Source organism: Pleurodeles waltl, chromosome 1_1, assembly GCF_031143425.1.
Source record: "Pleurodeles waltl isolate 20211129_DDA chromosome 1_1, aPleWal1.hap1.20221129, whole genome shotgun sequence".
Taxonomy (NCBI): domain Eukaryota; kingdom Metazoa; phylum Chordata; class Amphibia; order Caudata; family Salamandridae; genus Pleurodeles; species Pleurodeles waltl.
The window spans coordinates 428,977,884-428,996,720 of NC_090436.1; the positions used below are offsets into that span (position 1 = coordinate 428,977,884).

General features: G+C 46.1%; 1 protein-coding gene across 1 annotated transcript in view; it reads right to left on the minus strand.

Annotated features, from left to right (window-relative positions):
* Nucleotides 1-1,952: 1,952 nt before the first annotated feature.
* Nucleotides 1,953-18,837, minus strand: part of TNPO1 (transportin 1) — a 1,170,250-nt gene continuing 1,153,365 nt past the window's right edge. Inside the window, exon 24 of the mRNA XM_069224095.1 lies at nucleotides 1,953-3,416. The gene's annotated coding sequence lies outside the window, so the exon portion shown is untranslated. The remainder of the gene's footprint in view (nucleotides 3,417-18,837) is intronic.

Genomic DNA, 18,837 nt, shown 5'->3' on the forward strand with positions numbered 1-18,837 from the left:
TTTACTGACATTTTTAGGATCAAGGCGAGGGACAAATATTAGCATTTTAGCTCAGTCCTAGGCAATATTTGAGCTTGAACCTTAAAGTTTCCCCCCTCTCAAGGGATGGATAATAGAAAGAACAATAAGGAAGCCTCTGAGGTTACTTTAGTTACCATGTAAAAGTCTGATGTAAAATCAATTTGGTATATAGTAAAGAAAGATTTGGTTCTGAGAAGAGTCAGAGAAAAGGACCAAAGACTAGCTTAATTTTCCAGCTTGTCGCCTTTTTTAAGGAGACATCTAAAGGAGGGATTTTTGAGGATACATCAAAACCAAATATAGATAACCACATTCAAGCACAGTGTAGTGAAATCTCGATTGCTGTGATCTTGGAAATGGATTTTGCAGTGAGAAAAACCATAATGATCAACTGATTATCTGACTTCCTTCTCCATCTTGCAACGTCCCCTAGTAGGTATCCTAGGTAACGTATGTTAGCAATCTAAACGACTCCCAGAGATAATGGCAGCACTTGGCTAGAATTAGGAAGCACTGGTGGGACCACATGGCAGTGAGAGAAAATTGTTTACAACACATACATTTGCACAGTTGGAGGTAAGGGTATTCTAATGTATGACACTTGAGTAAGTGTCTAAAAGGCAAAAAAAAAAAACCTTAGTTTTGGCTGCTCAGAGAGGAATTTAATTTCTGTCACTAACTTGGATAATGTTTTTTGCAACTTTATGACCAGTTGGTAAAACAAAGGCAGGCATTTCCTAATCTGCCAGAACCGATGAAAAGTAAAATGGCAGGTGCTAACAACATATACGGCCAAAGATTTAGCAAGCCCACTTTAGGGCTGATTGCAAGGTAGTAAGGCAATTAAAAGAGCACCATCACCATGTAGTAAGTCAGACACAGGGCGGACAGAGATAACTGAGCCTCTATTTTCTTTTACTAACATAGTAATTCCAGCATTTACAAACCCAAAAACTTTTCAGACTTTTTAGTGGACGGAGCAGGTTTTGCTGAAAATTACTAAGTGGTGGTGAAATATGTTGTTCTTGACACCCCAGTATACTGATTGCAGCCACAGCCACCAAAGGGGGGGTGGGGGGGGGTAATTACAGTAGCCACCTTGCTCAGGACTTTAAGGATCTGGATCTTAAGACAGCATGTTGCTGTGTTGTCCCTGAATGTGAGGTTTCTAGCACCTTCATGGCTAAGAGCCTTTCTGGTTAAGTTCTACACCACAAGATGTATAAAGATTTGGCCATGGGGAGTTTGAAAAGGTGAACACTAATATCAGGGGAATTCTGTTATATTGGCTTTGATCAGATATTTGAATATCTTCTACTTTGCAACTACAGAGGAAGATTAACAGTAATTTTCCTTTCCTTGTGTCTGCAAAAGGTCACATCTACTGTAAGTAAAGTGGCATTACTTTTATCTACATTGCTTGAGGGCAGTCGACTCATGATATCACTTGCATTTGTTGGTGGTCAATTAAAAATAAAATTTCACAGCCCAGTCTGGTGTCTTGGGACATACTGAATAATTTGCAGAGGGTTAATATTCATTAGAACCTAAAATTCGACCTGTTAATAATCCTAGCACTGACTTTAATTCGACTCAGAAGCCAATACAAAAAATTATTCCTAGAAAGGAACGTCTGTATTTTAGCAAAATATATAACTGCAGATGAAAGGTGACGTGGACTAAAAATGTGACTTTATAGTTTAAATGGCTTGGTAGTCAATGGAATACAGCAATTGAAAACTATGTTGCTGCATCTCACCAGCCGAGTTCTAGCCATTTTACTTCATCATGATCGCCACCAACATGGGATACCCTTTGATGCAGTCTTAATTTAGACACAAACAGTTACTATGACACATAACCAAGTGTACCATTTAGGGGTCCACATTCACAGTACATAAGAAAATACACATGGAAGGAAAAGTAAGAGGTTAAATTAACAAGGGTTTATTCACAGGAATCAATATAACTATAGAAAGTAACATAATAGCTAAACCAATGAAAATAAAGGGATCAAAACCAACTTTCACTTTTAACCTGCACCACTGTGTACCTATTCAGGGTACTGTGGGCCACCAACATGCACCAGTACAATGCAGGTACCCTGCTTCACATCAGCTAAACGTAACTCCTCTCTAAGATCATGCTTTGAACAAAGTATAGCAGATAGTTTGTTGTGTGGGACTAAACATTGCAATATAAAGCAACTATGTTTATGTTCTACATTTGTCCTTTAGTGCCATCTAACATTTGAATAGCCTCATAACTGATTTTCTTTTAACCATGTTACTCTTGAAGGTTCATATTTAACATACTAGCATATTAACCATGCAAAAGCACATCACATTGATAGCACTGGCAGGATTTTGCACAGGTATATCAGCTTTCCACATTGTGCGGGTTATTCCCAATACGACATTAGTCGTACTTCTATTAGATCCTAATTTGATTTTTCAAGGCCTAGCTGAGGTCTACAGTATTTTATATTTCTATTCTTTAGCTTAAAATCCATAGAACCGTAGAGGGTTTATTTTGAATGCAAGGCTATAATTGGTAATCTGCAATACAAATCTGGCACAACATAGGTAAATGAATACCAGTGCAATGCAAGCATGCCACTTAAACTAAATTTAGCTACTTCCAACCATTATGAGCCAGAATGCATGTTTTGAAAACAATGCCCTGACAAAAATCTCAAATACTACAACAAAACCACCTCCACTTGGTAATTTTCTAATGTAAAACTAAAATGTATTCACTCTTTTGCAGATTATGCCCCCCAAAAAGATGGCAACTTGCTTGATGCTTACATTTCTGGCAGGTGAGCCCTACCATCTTGGGTGAAGTTACTTAAATTGCAGGTGCTGGCATCGCCTATTGACAGAAGGCAGCATTTAAAAATGCATTGATTTAATCTGTGTAGTTCTTTATTAATGTGCAAATACTCAGACATCTGATCAGTGGGATAAAACGTAAAGTAGAACTCTTGTCTGAAAATAAATTCCTTTTGCTATTTTGTAACCCCTATTCTTAAGATTTCCTTTTTGTGCACTAAAGAATTTTTCCTGGTTTACATATAAGTCCTTGTTTGGTAAATTTCCCGGTAATATTCCAGAATGTGCTGCTTGGTGAATAAGATTTGCTCTTTTGCTTCTTCACATCCAGTGCAGAGTTGTAAAGGAGACATTTTCTACCCACAAAGGCTCCAGATGTTAAAACGCTTTCCAACATCGACTTAATACAGTGACGGCAACACCTCCCACCCGGCCCTCCCGCCCCTCCCAGTAGGGTTGGGATTGTACTGTATTCCCTACTGGTTTACCCTTCCCCCCAGTAAAGGGTAACATTTGTCCTTGGGTGCCGAGGCTCCCTCATTGTCTCCCAGACTGAAGGACCTGTTGAGAAACAAAAACATAGTATAATTAAAATTGTGCTTTTGAGAAATGTGAATTCAAAGTAAAGTCTTTTGAAACAAACAAGTGATACGTGAATAGATAAAAGAACAATCTACTTACTTTCAGTAGCACTCTTGCTGGTAGAGATTATCTAATGGTAGATTCTTCACCTTTTCAATATTCCCCAGGCATCAGACTGAATCTGGTAATGTTTCTGCAGTACTTCTGAGTGCCATTAGGTGACACTTTGTAGCTCCAAAATGCCACTACTCTGCTCCAGAAATGACATCTATATTGGCACCATTTCTGCATGCCAACATCAGTTGCTTTCAGGGCTGTCTGCGCACTCCAATTTAGAGTCCTAATCGCAAATTGATTGTGACCAGTGTGCAGATTCCTAGATTTGGGATCCTATTAATGGATAGAATCTAAATCTCAGAATGGGGATTGTTGGGGGAAGGAGGTGGTGAGAAGCCTGCAAAAGAGTCTCTATCAGAAACAGCATTACCAAAGACAAGTAACTTGTTTTTCTGGTAGAGTCTTTTTTTTTAAACAGATTTTATTGGTCTAGAGACAGGAGCACCGTCTCTGTAAGCGAATACACAAATGTGCCTGCGCGTAAGCCCACCTCCTCCAGCAGTCTGTAAGTTCAACAAGAAATTAGCAATCATCGCTCCAACCCATTCCACATGCACATTAACCTATGAAGGTTCGAATTTTGCTGTCCACCGTTTGTTGCATATGGCGAATGGACTTCAACACAACACCTCTGTCCTCCGCCACGCTTGCTGACCCTTAGCATGTTTCTGCAGGCAACCTTGTGCTCTGTACACTGCTAACTCCAAACCCATGCAATCATCCATCCCCTTCCTCCACTCTGCCAAGGAAGGGGGACTTGTGGCTTTCCATTCCCTTGCTATGTCGTGCTTGGCAACAACCAACCCCAAAAAGGGCAGCATTAGTTTGTGCCGGTTACCACCCAGTGTACAGTTAAATGTAGAAAATTAAGTTTGGAGTCAATTGGAACAGCCCAGAATCCTACTCAAGCAGGAAGACACTCCGTGCCAGAACTCCACACAGAATGTAGGAATATCCCCTCTGCATTACTACATTGGAAGCAGATAGGGGAAGCAATAACTCATTTTCCACAGACAATGTTGCGCGTGGTATGTCCTGTGGAGATACTTAAAGCTGCATCAGTCTGAGCCTGACTGCAACAGCCACTGCTCTAGATGCTCCCAGAGCCTTAGTCCAGCCCTCATCATCTTTCCATGCCCTCTGTAAGGCAGGGGAATGTGTCTGGTTGGTTGGTTGGAGACAACGATCTTGTATATTTTAGCGACCTTATGATCTCCCAGGTCTCCAGGGGAGAAGCTTTCCCTCTAGCAGATTACATTTTGGGAGTTAATTCAGGGTTATGTATGGGGTCAATGCATGGCGCAACTGTATCAATGGAACGAATTGTGATGAAGTTCATACTGTTTGCAAAGTCTGAACATTGCCCAGAGTAGATATCCCTAACAGGTCCCATCTCCGAAATCTATCGAATCTGGCCACCTGTGACTGTGTACACCCTCGCCAGAGCTGTGTTCGCTCTGTCAGCCTCCTCCATCACCCCGTTTGCCAGAGGATGCATCTCCACAGGTTGAAAACCACCCTGGTCGTTGGGGGAAGGCCACTAAGACCGATGCCGCCACATAGAAATGAGATAAGGAGATGTCCTCGATAGCCCACCTCTCAGGATACAAAAGTGGGGTCACCCAGGAAGTCGTAACACCAATCATTAATGATCAGTAAATGCGGGACTCAGTAGTATGAGTCAATGTCAACCGCTGCAATGCCCCCAAAGTAAGCAGACTTAAAGCACTTGCTGAGAACAGTAAGGGGGATATCGTAGTGCCACAGGAAACTACGAAGGATAAAATTCATTTTTCGAAACCACAGTCTCAGGATGACGCTCGGGAAAGTTTGTAGCTGATACAAGAAACGGGGCAAGGACGATCTTCTAGTCAGGGACAGGGGCAAGGCACCACACCCGAACCTTCTCCCTATGGTGATTCAGCACCGGCTTAAAGTTACGCTCCCACGCCACCCTGGCATTGGGAACATGAACCCACACTGGTATTTGAAACTCCCAGTGGCAATTTTCATCTGACTTGCCTAATGTAGGCTCTGTGGGTAGCCGTTTGATGGGGAGACTGTAGGTTTGGAGACATTGATGTGGAGCCCCGAAGTGTCTTGGTAGATGCGCCAAATTTGTAGGTTAGGAGGTCCCCTATGTTTGGGGTCTGTTAAGAAGAAAAGAACATCGTTGGTGTGTATTGCCCCACTCGGACGTTCCTTCTCACCCACAAAGCCAATTAATCCATAGCAAGAGCAAAAAGAAAGGGGACAGGTGCCTCGTTCCCCCACCCACTAGATCAGGATAGGGTCTGATTGGGGGCCAGCCATGTGCACCATCGCCACCAGGTCTGTGTATAGCAGCTTGACATAAAAGAGAAATTTGGTGCCAAAATTGAGATGGCGAAGAAAAGCAAACAGTTGCTCCCAACCCAGTGAGTCGAACAACTTGTCGATATCTGCAAGGAGGACTGCCCCGCCGCACTCCCCCTCCCCCCCCCCCCCCCCAAATCTGCGTGCAGGGCCAGTGCTTTATGTAGCTGACTGATATTATGCTGGGTAGCCCAATGTGGCAGAGATCCAGCTTAGTCTGGGTGCGCGAGGTCAGGGAACAAATGCATCAAACCGTTTGCTGACGCTTTTGCCAGCAATTTCACTTCTAAGTTCAAGAGGGATCAGATGGTATGAAGCTAGGTCCTCTGCAGGCACAGTGGACTTAAGGAGCACCAATACCCCTGTGTGTTGCCAGTCTGGGGACAGAGCTGAGTGGTCAACAGCACAGCAGAACACCAACATGTGGTCTTGGATCTTGGGCATATATGCTTTAGAGGACTCAGAGGTTAAGCCATTGGGCCCCAGGGCCTTCCTGGAACGCACCTCCGCCAGGGCTGACAAGAGTTCCTCCACCGTAAGATCACCCTCCAGTGAGTCGCAGTCCGTGGCCCCAGACAGAGGTCCGCCACAAACCCCTCTATCTGATCCTGTGACCGAACCTCAATCCCAGCGTATATCCTATTAAAAGAAAAAAAAAAAAGTGCTAACGCTATGGGCCATCTCCTTAGGGTCTGAACAAAGGCTGGGCCACACAGGAGAGGAACAGAGGAGGAATGCCAGGTGTTTGCCACAATCTATGTAGCATTTTACTCAGCTTGGCTTCCCATTGGTATGTGTGACTTTGGGCCACCTACGAGGACCATTTGGCTTTCTCCAGCATAGTCTGTTGGAGTTGCTGTTGGAGGCCTAGCTGCCTCTGAGCCACCTGTCCGGTGCTCCTTCTGCTCTGCAGCCAAAGCAGCAATTGGTGGTTCTAGGTCCACAAACATCTGCGTTTGACTGTCGTTCCCCAGCAACATAATGAATATCCGCACCCCACAGAGTAGCCTCAAGAGCCTCCCTAAGTATGGCCAGTGTTATGGGTGAAACAGTCATCAACGGACCACTCCAGGTGTTGCCTATAAATAGTGTACCGGAGGTTCCAGGCGAGATATGGCACACCTAAAGTCAGGGTGCTGGTGACCCAATCAAAGGCAGAGAGCGACCTGGAAATGACCCGAAAGATCTGAAAGAGACTTTTAACACAGTTTCTTCACCTTTTGAATAGATACTAAAGCAGTATCTATTAGGAGGCGGGTCCGTGAATGAACTAAAATCTGAGTCCTGTAGGGCCGAGTGACGAAATGCCCCTCTAGACAAACCTGGCTGGCATCCATGTAGCTGTGTGGTAGATGTGCAGAGAGAAACTCTGCATGCCAACAGAGTGATAGCAGCTTAGGTCCTCCTGGAATGAGCAACACAAAAGGATGATGGACATTTCAAACACTCACCCCCAGTCACAGATCTGGGTTAAATTGATTGTTCTTTTGCTCACCATGCCACCCCAGTTTGAACCCAGCCGTATTCAAATCAGTCTTGGCCCTGCTTCCCAAAGGAACAGTCCAGCCAAACTGCCAGGCCAGGTCCTCCCTGGACCAGAAACAAACATCCTGGGAGCGGTTTCGGGGTATCACCCTTCACCAGCCAGGCTAGCTTGAATCCAGTGGCACAGTGAGCAAGGGACCCACATCTGGGCATACCCTGGCTACATAAGGCGACTTTAGCAACACAAAAGAATGAGGAACGGAGTGCTGAAACTTTTCAAACACTCACCCTCAGTCACAGATCTAGGTTAAATCCATTGTCACTGGGGAATGAGCCAGCAGTTCTTCTGGAAGCCGCTTTTTGGCCAGTGCGTAGCAGATATTAATGCGGGGCATGATCCAGCGGAAGATAGTCCTTCATGCCTTTTTTTGCACCAGCAAACCCCCAAAAAGGTGCTGATCATCAACCTTGTGTTCTCTAATATGATCAATGTATAAGCGCTCAGTACTCTTTTGGGGTCCAAACAATGGAGCCTTTCCTCCTCCTAGAGTTGAGGGGAAGCACAGAACACTGGTAGTGTGATGGTTTGACTGATGTGGAATGGCATCACAACTTTAGAAAGGAAGGATGCTCAAGTCTGCTGAAACAGTTTTTCTGGTAAGTATGTGGTGTACAGCAAGTTGACACATCTTGCAGCCCACTTACTCACTGTGCTGATGTTATGGCAACAAGAAACACTGTTGAGTGTGAGAAGCTGCAAGAGACAGCTTCGAAGTGGCTCAAAGAGCGTGCACAATGTGAGGACCTTGTTGAGATCTCACTGTGGCATGAGAAACAGATGGTGGATAGTGGAAGGAAACAGAAGTTGTAAATCTTTCTGGCAAGTGTAAAAAAGTTGAAAGAACCGAAAGGTACTCTGTAACTGTGCCCAAAACAAAGCCTCACTGCGCTTTGCTCTGACAACAAAATGTCAGATAACTTTGCCTAGAGAGGCTGTGTTTTGTGGCAAACCAAGCCAAACTCATTTGTCACAAAGGCCGGGGTATACAGTTTTTCTCGAGGGGTGATTGGCTTTCAAGATAACATCAACCACCTCCGGAAGAAGGTTGAAGGTATTCAGTTCTTGCCGCTTATTCTTCAAGCATTAAGGTGGATATTGAAAAGGCCCAGGTGCAACCCTTGCCCCACTGCTGCGACAGCAGATCCACACTGAAGTGTAAGCCTGAACAGAGGACAGATGCTCATTCTAAGCAGATCTGGATACCATACTTTCTGTGCCCAGTCCGGAGCCACGAGGATGACTTTGCCTGGTTGGTTCTGATCATCTTCCAAGCTCCATGAAGGAGAAGTATTGGTGGGAAGGCATACATGAGTTCTTAGTTCTAACTTATGTCTAACATGTCTCTTTGTGAGAGACACTTTGGAAACTCTAGCATACAGAACTGTTTACACTGCACATTCTCAGTGGTGGTGAACTGATCAAGCAAAGTTTCTTCCCATTCACCCAAGAGTGAAACTGCACTGCATGCAACAGCAATTCCTGATCCGCTAGGAGTTGATGGCGGAGTTCATCCTGCAAGGTGGTAGGCCAAATTTCCTGGGTTGTCCAGCTATTTCTAGAGGCACAACCCTCCTGGCACAGGGTTTTTTACCCTATCCCGCCACGTTTCTTGAGAACCACATGGAGGTGATGTTGTCTGTAAGCACCTGTATCACCGTCCCCTTAAAAGATGGAAGGAAGGCTGGCCCTCAGTTCCAGAAGTCTGATATGGAGCCAGAAGTCGGTCAGGGACCTCTGAGCTCCATTTCAAACAGGTGGCTGCCCCAATCCAAGTGGGGCGCATATGTTACCACTGGCAGTTTTGGGTGGGGCAGGGAGAGAGGTCTAGCACTGACCCAATTTGCAGTCCAATAGCCACCACTGCAGATCTGTTGCAGCCTTCTCAAATTTAGATCATCAGAGAAGTCCCCTGGACACTTGGCCCATAGTCTTCAGATCCCACTGCAGAGTCTGCACATGCCACCTGGTGTGCTTGACCAGCAGTATACAGGAGACCATCAATCCGAGCCGCCTTAGAATCAACCTCACTGAAATCCAGGACAGAGGGTGGAAGATGGGGATCGTAGCTTGAATGTTCTGGGCTCGCCTTTCCAGGGAAAAGGCACTAAACTGTTTGAGCTTTTTCTAAATGTGCAATTTCGAGTGACAAAATATTTTTGAACACTAGTGATATTTATGATGAATATAATAGTAACCAATGTACTAATAATATTTCACTTGAAATGAGTGTATTTAGAGGTTTAGAAATGTGTTTATTAATGTAATGTCGCTATGCCACATTTATGTAGAGACATTTTGTTAAAATTAATGCTGTTTTTGGTGTTCCTTTCATCTTGCTCCTGCACATTTCCCTCCCAATCAATGCCCCCCGCGTGCCTTCTCTCTCCACAGTCTTTGCAGAGCACAGGACACTTATGTAAGGGGTTATTTTCTTTACAGAGTGTGTATTGTGAATGAATCGTTCTTCCTGTACCCAAAGTATCATTCTGAGGGACACTTCAGATGTAGGCTTGTTAGAACACTGGTGTATGAGCCTTTGTGTGAAAATCTTTCATACTGTGTTCTAAATGTCCGGACTGTGGTGTTGCTGTGGAAGCTAATGTAAGATTCCCTCTACCTTAGAAATGGGTTAGTGTTATTATCATTTGTGTGACAATTATCATTCTGATTTGCCTAATATGTTGTACTGTTAGTCATGCCATGCTGTATTTGCAGTTTGTTTGCTCATTACCTATGTGTAAAATGTGTATAAAAACCCCTGGTTTTGGGGGGTGAGCCAGAGACTGTTTTTCTCACTGGACTCTGTCCATCTACAGAGCCTTCCCTTTTTCCTCTCGGGATGATATCTGTTCAATTTATTTTTGCTGCTTATTGGGACTTGGAATTTTGATATGACTCTGTATTTGAGCCTTCATAGCATTCTAATGGTTATGTTTTGCAGATTTTGTAATATAACCATTTTTCATTGGTCTAGAACTCAGTTATAACGTGGACCCTTTAATTAAAATAAAAAAATAGTTTATTTAGTTTGGCCTGATGTTAAAGAGGGTGGTGACTTATCGCTAAATCATGGGTGCCAGAGGTAAATTTTGGGATAAACTAAAAAATTGGGGTTCGGCCCCCACAAATATTATAGAAAAGGATGGTGAGTAAGAGAACCTAATTTTTATGGGGAACCCCTAGAATAGTCTCATAAATTTCCTGGTGATTTCCAAGTCATAAATGCCCAGTACGAGGAAGAAAGACGTTTTTGGAACTCTGGCAAAAGTTTGGTGTTGGAGACTACCAAGAAGTGCCTTGCTGAATAGTACTGAGCGATTTGGAGTTTAAGTATGAATAGGTTGCTTTGATTTGGGGGTAATGCATGAATGCTTGCTATATGTTGGGAGTATGTGATTGAGAAATGGATTGTTGTTTTTGTTGCAAGTTATTTGGATATGCAATAAAGATTGTGGGTCCAACTGGTGGACTTAGTACTGTTGTACACGTGTATTATTAATATTTGAAAAAGCATATGAGATTTTATTGGTTCTACAGGTTGATTTGGTTATTGGATTTGTCGTAATCCAAGATCAAATTTACAAGTTACTTACCTTTGGTAACAATATATCTAGTAGAGACATATTCTAGTTGCAGATTCCTTACCTTAGAATTTCCCCAGGCGTCAGATTGGACCTGGAGATTTTTTCTTTGAGAAGTACCCCTGAGCGCAGTTAGGTGGCATCGGTCGACTCCACGGGTGTCGTCGGTGTTGTGGTCGCTGTGATGATGTCGCGGTCATATATTGGCACCACCCCAGTGTGCTGACGTCAGTTTCTTATCACGACTTTCCACGCAAGTAGCACGGATCCATGAAGAACACTGAGAATGGTGCACCAAAACTAGGGCCCTTAAAGGGAAGTACCTGTCCCTTGAAATAAGTTTGCAGTACAGGGAGGATTGGCGGGTTGGTAAGGAATCTGCAACTAGAATATGTCTCTCACAGATATATAGTTACCGAACGTAACGTACATCTGATAGAGACTTCTAGTTGCAGATTCCTGACCTTAGGATAGATACCCGAGCAATATCATCCCAGGTGGTGGGCTGTGAACTAAGATCACACCAAAAAGTCCTGCAGGACCGAACGGCCAAAATAGCCGTCCCTGTGGACCAGACTGTCCAGGCAGTAATGTTTGGTGAACGTATGTAAGTACGCCCCTGTTGTGGCCTGGCAGATATTCAGGACAGGAACTCTGTGTGCTAATGCTGTGGTAGCAACAGTTGCTCTGCTAGAATGAGCACGCAAACCCTCAGGGGGTTGCTTTTTTACCAAAGCGTAGCACATCTTGATGCAGAGGACTACCCATCGCAAGATGGTCCTCTTCTGCACCACCTTCCCTTTCTTCACACCCACATATCCCACAAAGAGTTAATCGTCCACCTGGAAATCTTTGGTATGATCTAGGTAGAACGCCAATGCTCTTTTTGGATAAAGACGGTGGAGTCTCTCCTCATGAGAGCGATGTGGGGGTGCGTAAAAAGTAGGCAAGGTGATACCCTGGCCTATGTGAAAGGGCGTCACCACTTTGGGAAGAAAGCAAGCCCTGGTACGAAGCACCACTTCTCAGGATGCACTGCTAGGAATGGTGGCTTCGAAGAAAGAGCCTGAAGCTCACTTACTCTGCGAGCAGAGGGAATGGCATCAAGAAAGCTGTTTTAAGGGTTAAGAGCCGTAAAGGACATTTGTGGAGTGGCTCGAAAGGGGCGCACATGAAGTATGTAAGGACCAAGTTCAAATCCCACTGGGGCATGATGAACGGGAATGGGACAGGAGGAAACATGAATGAGGCCTTTAAGAAATCTCCCACAATGGGAGATTTGAAAAGAGAAGTTTGGTCTGGTAGCCATAAAAAGGCAGACAAATATCCCATGAGGGTGCCCAGAGCAGAGCCCTGCTGGGAAAGAAAGAGAACAAACAGGAGGACCTCCAAGAGAGGTGCAGAGAGGGGGATCAAAAGATTTGTTGATACACCATGGCACAAGTTTCTTCCGACAGGCGTAAACCGTTTTGGTGGAGGGACACCTGCTGCCAAGATGACATTACAGACTTCGGGTGGAAGGTCAAAAGCCGTCAACTGTCGCTGCTCAATCTCCACGCAAGGAGGCCGAGACTGGACAGGTTCTGATGGATAACCGTACCCTGCTGCTGCAAAGAAGATCCTCTCGAAGGAGTAGTCGGATCGGATGATCGATGGCCATGCTCAAGAGCTCGGGATACCAGACTCTTCGTGCCCAGTCCGGAGTAACCAAGATTACTATGGCCCGGTCTTGCCTGATCTTCAGAACTCTGGGCAGAAATGGTATTGGCGGGAAGGCGTACAGGCGGCCTGAGTTCCACTTGTGACAAGTGCTGCCTCGGAAATTCCAACGGGCGAAACAGCTGACATTGCGCGTTCTCTGCGAAGGCTCTCCCCATTGCTGAAAGAGACCTTGTGCCAACTCCGGATGGAGATGCCATTCGTGATCGACTATGCATCGACGGCTGAGTTTGTCTGCTCTGACATTCAGAGAGCCTGCCAGATGTTGAACCACCATGGAAATGCCCTGGTGTTTCAGCCATGTCTAGAGGTGAAGAGCCTCTTGACAAAGGGTCCACGACCCCACTCCGCCCTGCATGTTGCAATACCACATGGCGGTGGTGTTGTCGGTGAACACCTGCACTTTCCCTTGAAGAGAGGGAAGGAATGCTTTCAATGCAAGTCTGATCGCCGGGAGCTCCAAAAGGTTGATGTGGAGCCCAGATTCCACCAGAGACCAGAGTCCTCCGATCTCCGCCTCTCCCATGTGGCCGCTCCATTTCAGGAGTGATGCATCTGTCACTACTGTGATATCTGGTTGGTGAAAGGAGAGGGATCTGCCATTGTCCCAATCTGGATTCGACAACCACCACTGCAGATCTTCTGTAGTGCCCTCCGAGATCTGGATCATGTCGGAGAGATTGCCCTGATGATTTGTCCACTGGAACTTCAGGACCCACTGCAGTGCCTGCGTATGCCAGGCAGACGTGTCACAAGGAGGATGCAGAACGCCATGACACCGAGAAGCCTCAGAGTCAGTATCATTGAAACCCAGTACAAAGGCTGAAACATCGGTGTCATAGCCTGAATATCCTGGACTCTAAGTTTTGGGAGGATAGGCCCAAAAACTGCACAGTGTCCAGAACAGCTCCAATGACAAGGAGTGTTTGAGAAGGGGTCAGGTGTATAGTGAACCCTAGTGAATGCAGGAGGTCTGTAGTTGTCTGGAGGTGGGAGACAACTGTTGGAAGCTGGCCCGGTGTGTGGTGGGTACCTATGATACTTACACCTTATACCAGGTCCAGTGTTCCCCTTTCAGTGAAGTGTAGGCAGCGTCTAGAAGCCAGGCCTCTCTAGCGATAGCTGTGGATGAGCAACCAAGGTTTATTTAGGACACACGCAAAGCTCATGCAATACCACTGTAGAAAACACTTACACACTAAAGAAAACACTCAATGTTACAAAAATAAAGGTACCTTATTTTAGTAACACAATTACCAAAAATACTAGATAGGCAATTACCCCAACAGGAGGTAAGTAAACACACTAATATGTACACTAGTAATCCGAAATAGGCAGTAATAGAAAACAGTGCAATAGTAACATACAATACAATAGTGACCACAGGGGGAGCCAAAACCATATATTAAAAAATAGAATGCAAATGCAGGACCCCCACCTAGGTAAGTGGAATCTCTAGAGGGGTGCTGGAGGAACTGGGAAACCCCAAAGGAAAGTACCACTGTGCCCACCCCCACAACCCCCCCCAGTGACCAGGAAGAAAGGAATAAGTTACTGGATTTTCCCCAAACTACCAAAAAGACTAAAAATAAAGATAATAAAACACTCAAGCAAGACTGCAAGAAACCAGTGGTGGATTCACGGAGAGGAAGACCTGAAACAGAAAGGGACCAAGGAACCAAGTCCAGAAAGCGCAGAAGTGTCTGGTGGTGACAGGAGCCACTACCCAACCGTCTGTGGTTGCATGAGTTGTTTGACGGTAGGATGAAGACGGTCAGCAATGCAGCCCTGGAGCCGGTGAAAAGTTCCTGCAGGACGCAGTCGAGGTCCCTTGCTGAATGGAAGATTGCAGTCTGTGGTGTGTAAAAACCACCAACAAACCCTGGCAAAGGCAAGAGCCATGGTAGACGAGAAGTGGAGCTATTGAGGACCAGCAAGGTCCAGAAGGACCCAAACCCACAGGGTGTGTGCAGAGTGGTGGTGGGGTTGGGGGAGATGAGGGGCAGAGGGGGTGGGGGGCAGTCCACATAAGAAAAGCCAGCCCCCACAGAAGACCCACTGGAAGAGGACCCAGGAGTTGCAGAGGCGCCCATGCAGCACAACTAAAGAAGGGTCTCACGGCGCAGGAGAAGAAGGCAGAGGGCTGTGCGGCCAGGGAAGAGTTGTGGGGGCTGGGGCTAAATGGAGCCTGAAGATCCCTAAAAAGAGATGCCAACAAGCCTTGGTAGCCGTAAGAGACGCGGTGTACGGGGGTACTGTCCCACGTCAGAAGGCAAGGGCTTACCTTCACCAAAGTTGAACAGCTGGCAGAGAGGACTAAGGGGACCACTTAGGCAGTTGTTGTAGGAAAGTACCCTCTGTCTAGCATGGTTACCCCCACATTTTGCCTGTTGTCGGTATGTTTTGATCGTGTTCACTCGAATCCTGCTAACTAGAACCCCAGTGACTATGCTCTCTCCCTTTTTGCTCAGACAATCCCTCCCCTCCTGATGCCCCCATATAAGTCCATAGTATATGGTACCCAGGGCATTGGGGGTACCAGGGGTCCCCCATGGGCTGCAGCATGTATTATGCCACCCAAGGAGAGCTCATGCAAAGTGTATCTGAAGGCCTGCAATTGCAGCCTGAGTGAAAGGATGCATGCCCCCTTTTAACTATAGGTCATTGCAAGTCACCCATGTGGTAGGCCCTCCTAGCCCAGAAGGCAGGGCGCAGGTATCCGTGTGTGAGGGCACCCCAGCATGAGCAGAGGTGGCCCTATAAACTCCAGCTAAATTTGTATTGACTTTGTGAGTGTGGGGACGCCATTTTACACGTGTACTGGACATAGGCCACTATCTATGTCCAGCTACATAATGATAACTTGGAACCTGGGCATGTTTGGTAACAAACATGTTGGAGTCATACCCCAATACTTAAGCCAGTATTGGTTGTATGATTTCATGCACACTGGGAGCTCCTTAGAGGACCCGCAGCATTGCTCCTACCAGCTTTCTGGGGTTTCCCGGGCAGCCCAAGCTGCTGCCACCCCTCGGACAGGTTTCTGCCCTCCTGCAGCTTGAACAGCTCATGCCCCGGAAGGCAGAACAAAGGATTCCCTTTGGGAGAGGGGTTTAACAAACTCTCCCTTTGGAAATAGGTGTTACATGGCTTGGGAGGGGTTTCCTCCTCAAGGCACCGGTATCTTTTGAAGGGCACATTTGGTGCCCTCCTTGCATATACTGGTTTGCACCAGTCCAGGGATCCCCGGTCCCTGCTCTGGTGCGAAACTGGAAAATGGAAAGGGGAGTGACCACTCCCCTGTCCATCACCACCCCAGCCAGGGGTGGTGCCACGACGCCTCCAGAGGGTTCCTTGATTCTACCAACTTGAATCCAGGGTGAGCAGAGGCCCCTGGGAGCATCTGAGTGGCCAGGTCAGGCAGGTGGCGTCACAGCCCCCTCCTGATAGGTAATCACCCTGCTGGGTGACCAATCCCCCTTCTGGGCCTATTTAGGGTCTTCTCTCTTGGGTGGGTCCTCCGATTCGACGTTCAAGGTTCCAGCAGGACTCCTCTGCATTGTTACTTCATGTACTGGCTATAGAGACTGTGACTGGACCCTCTAGGAACCGTCTATCTGCAACACCAGCAACGACTCGGCTTTGGACTGTTGTTTCTCCGGCTCCTTCAAGCAACTGCAACATTTCCCTGGCTGTGCATCCTCTGACGGCGATGAGTCTTCACCCTGCACAAGAAGCAAGGAGGAATCTCCCTTGGAGTGAAGGAGTTACTACCCTGCATCCGCAGGTGTCAACTGCAACAACATATGGCTCCATGGATTCTGCAAAACAGGTGGTGGTCTGGAGTGGTACCCTCGGTCCTCTCCATCAGTTATCCAACTTGGGCGATCGTAATCCCTTGCCTCTCTTTGCAGGACAGTACCCCTGTGCATAGAGACTCTTGCAGCTACCAAGGCTTGCTGGTTCTTCCAAGGGATCTTCAGGCTCTGTGTAGCCCAGGCCTCCAGCAATCTTCCCTGCAAAGCATAGTCCCCAGCCTGCTGCTCAAGCAACATGGGACTCACTGCGACTCCTGTGCCTGCAGGTCACATGTGGGGGCTGCCTCTTCTTCTCCTGACTCTCCCAGCTGCTGAGGTTCAAACCAAACTCCTCTCCTTGGGTCGAGTCCCTGGGCCTTGCTGGTCCCCGGCAGCTCTGAAATTGTTCATCGGCAACTCTGCCTTTACCAAGGCTTGTTGGTGGTTTTTCCACATAACTGACTGATTGCAACTCTTCTTCTGATGTGGGACATCGACTGCATCACTCCTGGAACTCGTCTCCTGCTCCTGCTCCTGTGCTGCATAGCCGAATCCTGGTCTTCACCGTCGAGCTGGTCCTGCAACTCCAGAAGGGTGGGTAGTGGCTCCTGCCCCAACCAGACACTCCAACTGGACCTGGACTTGGTCCCCTTCACTTGCAGGTCATCTTCTGTCAGGATCCAACCTTTGGTTTCTTCCAGTCTTGCTTGGGTCTTGCCCAGTCCTTCTCCAAAGATTACCTGGGGGTTTGGGGAAACACTGGTACTTACCTCTTCTCTCCTGGACACTTGGGAGGAGGGGGGTTGGGGCGCTCCCTGGTACTTACCTTTTGGGGTTCCTAGTTCCTCCAGCTCCCCTCTACAGATGCCATTTCCTTGGGTGGAGGACTGCCTTTTGCATTCCACTTATTCAGTATATTGCCCCCCCCCTTCCAGGGCCCTCACTATTTTCGATTGTTTTACTGTTTGCTATTGCTTTTTAGGCTAATAGCCGACTTCTAATGTGTAAATAATAGGGTGTTTACTCACCTCCTATTGGAGTATTGCCAATACAGTATATTGTTACTTGTGTTACTGTGAGAGGAGGCCTCTTTTTTCATGGTTAGCCCCCTACTTTTTCCTGATGTTGATGTGCACTAGAAGTTGTAGTGCCCAGGGTCCCCGCTTGCCATTTCCCTGGGCCAGAGCTCTTTCCCAAAATCTGTTGTGTTGCTTGGCACAATTTGATACACTCTCATATCACTAAGTCCCTAGTAAATGGGTACATCTGTACCCAGGGTATGGGATATGTTGGAGTGTAGTTATTATAATCAAAATTAACATGAAATGTTTATTAATTAATGCATAATGATGCCGCATAGAAAATGTATTAATGTGTTTTTACTAAACGTGTGTTTGAAATGTGCCCACGGGGAGTGGCCCACCACTGTTTTTGATGATTAATGAAACTGACTAATAATGAAATATTAATGTACTAATGTATGATTTTGTATTAGTATTAAGAGTTATATGTTAAGATTTTGCTAATTAATCACTAGGCCTTAGTTAGCATGAGTCAGGCCTAGCTGTCTGGTTTCATATTAACTGTTTTTCTAACGTGTAATGTGCTGACTTGCTGAAGGACGTGAAGCTGTACTTTTCCAGGAGTTAGAGATGTGTGTGTAACCGCAGTAAATCTTCTCATGAGAACCCGACTTGCTCAAGGAGACATTCTTGTGGACCGCAACAGTGTCAACAGGTACAAGGTCATTTAGACTAGGGAAGACAATGGGACTACTGACTTGAGTAACAAATGTCACTTATTCCTCACCTGACATTCTACCCGTTGGAGGTGTCAAACCCAGGAACTAATGAGCTGCGTGAGAAGTGTCGAAAGTGGAAAGCTCTAATGGGGTGACCGTTGGACTACTTGATGGAGATAATGATGCACCAAAACTTGCCCAATTGGAAATTAGGGGATTGTACAACAAGTTTAATATAATCTTTTGACTCAAGGAGAAATCAGCTATTACAAGCCCCTAAGTGCCTTTTTGCTATCACCCAGCCACTTTGTTACTCTTGCCTAAAGACTCTGCTGTTTGACTCTTCAAACCATCCTCACCCTTGCCTAGCCGTTCTATACTTTTCTTCCTTATGAGGGAAGTGTCCCTTATTACCCGTCCTGCTGAACTTTGCTGTGCTTCCTGGCTGATGGAGAGTCAACTGATGTCCTGTATGCTGACTCATTACGGAGGGTAACTATATGATGATGATGAAATTGTAATTGTCTGTTTGCCTTTCCTTTCT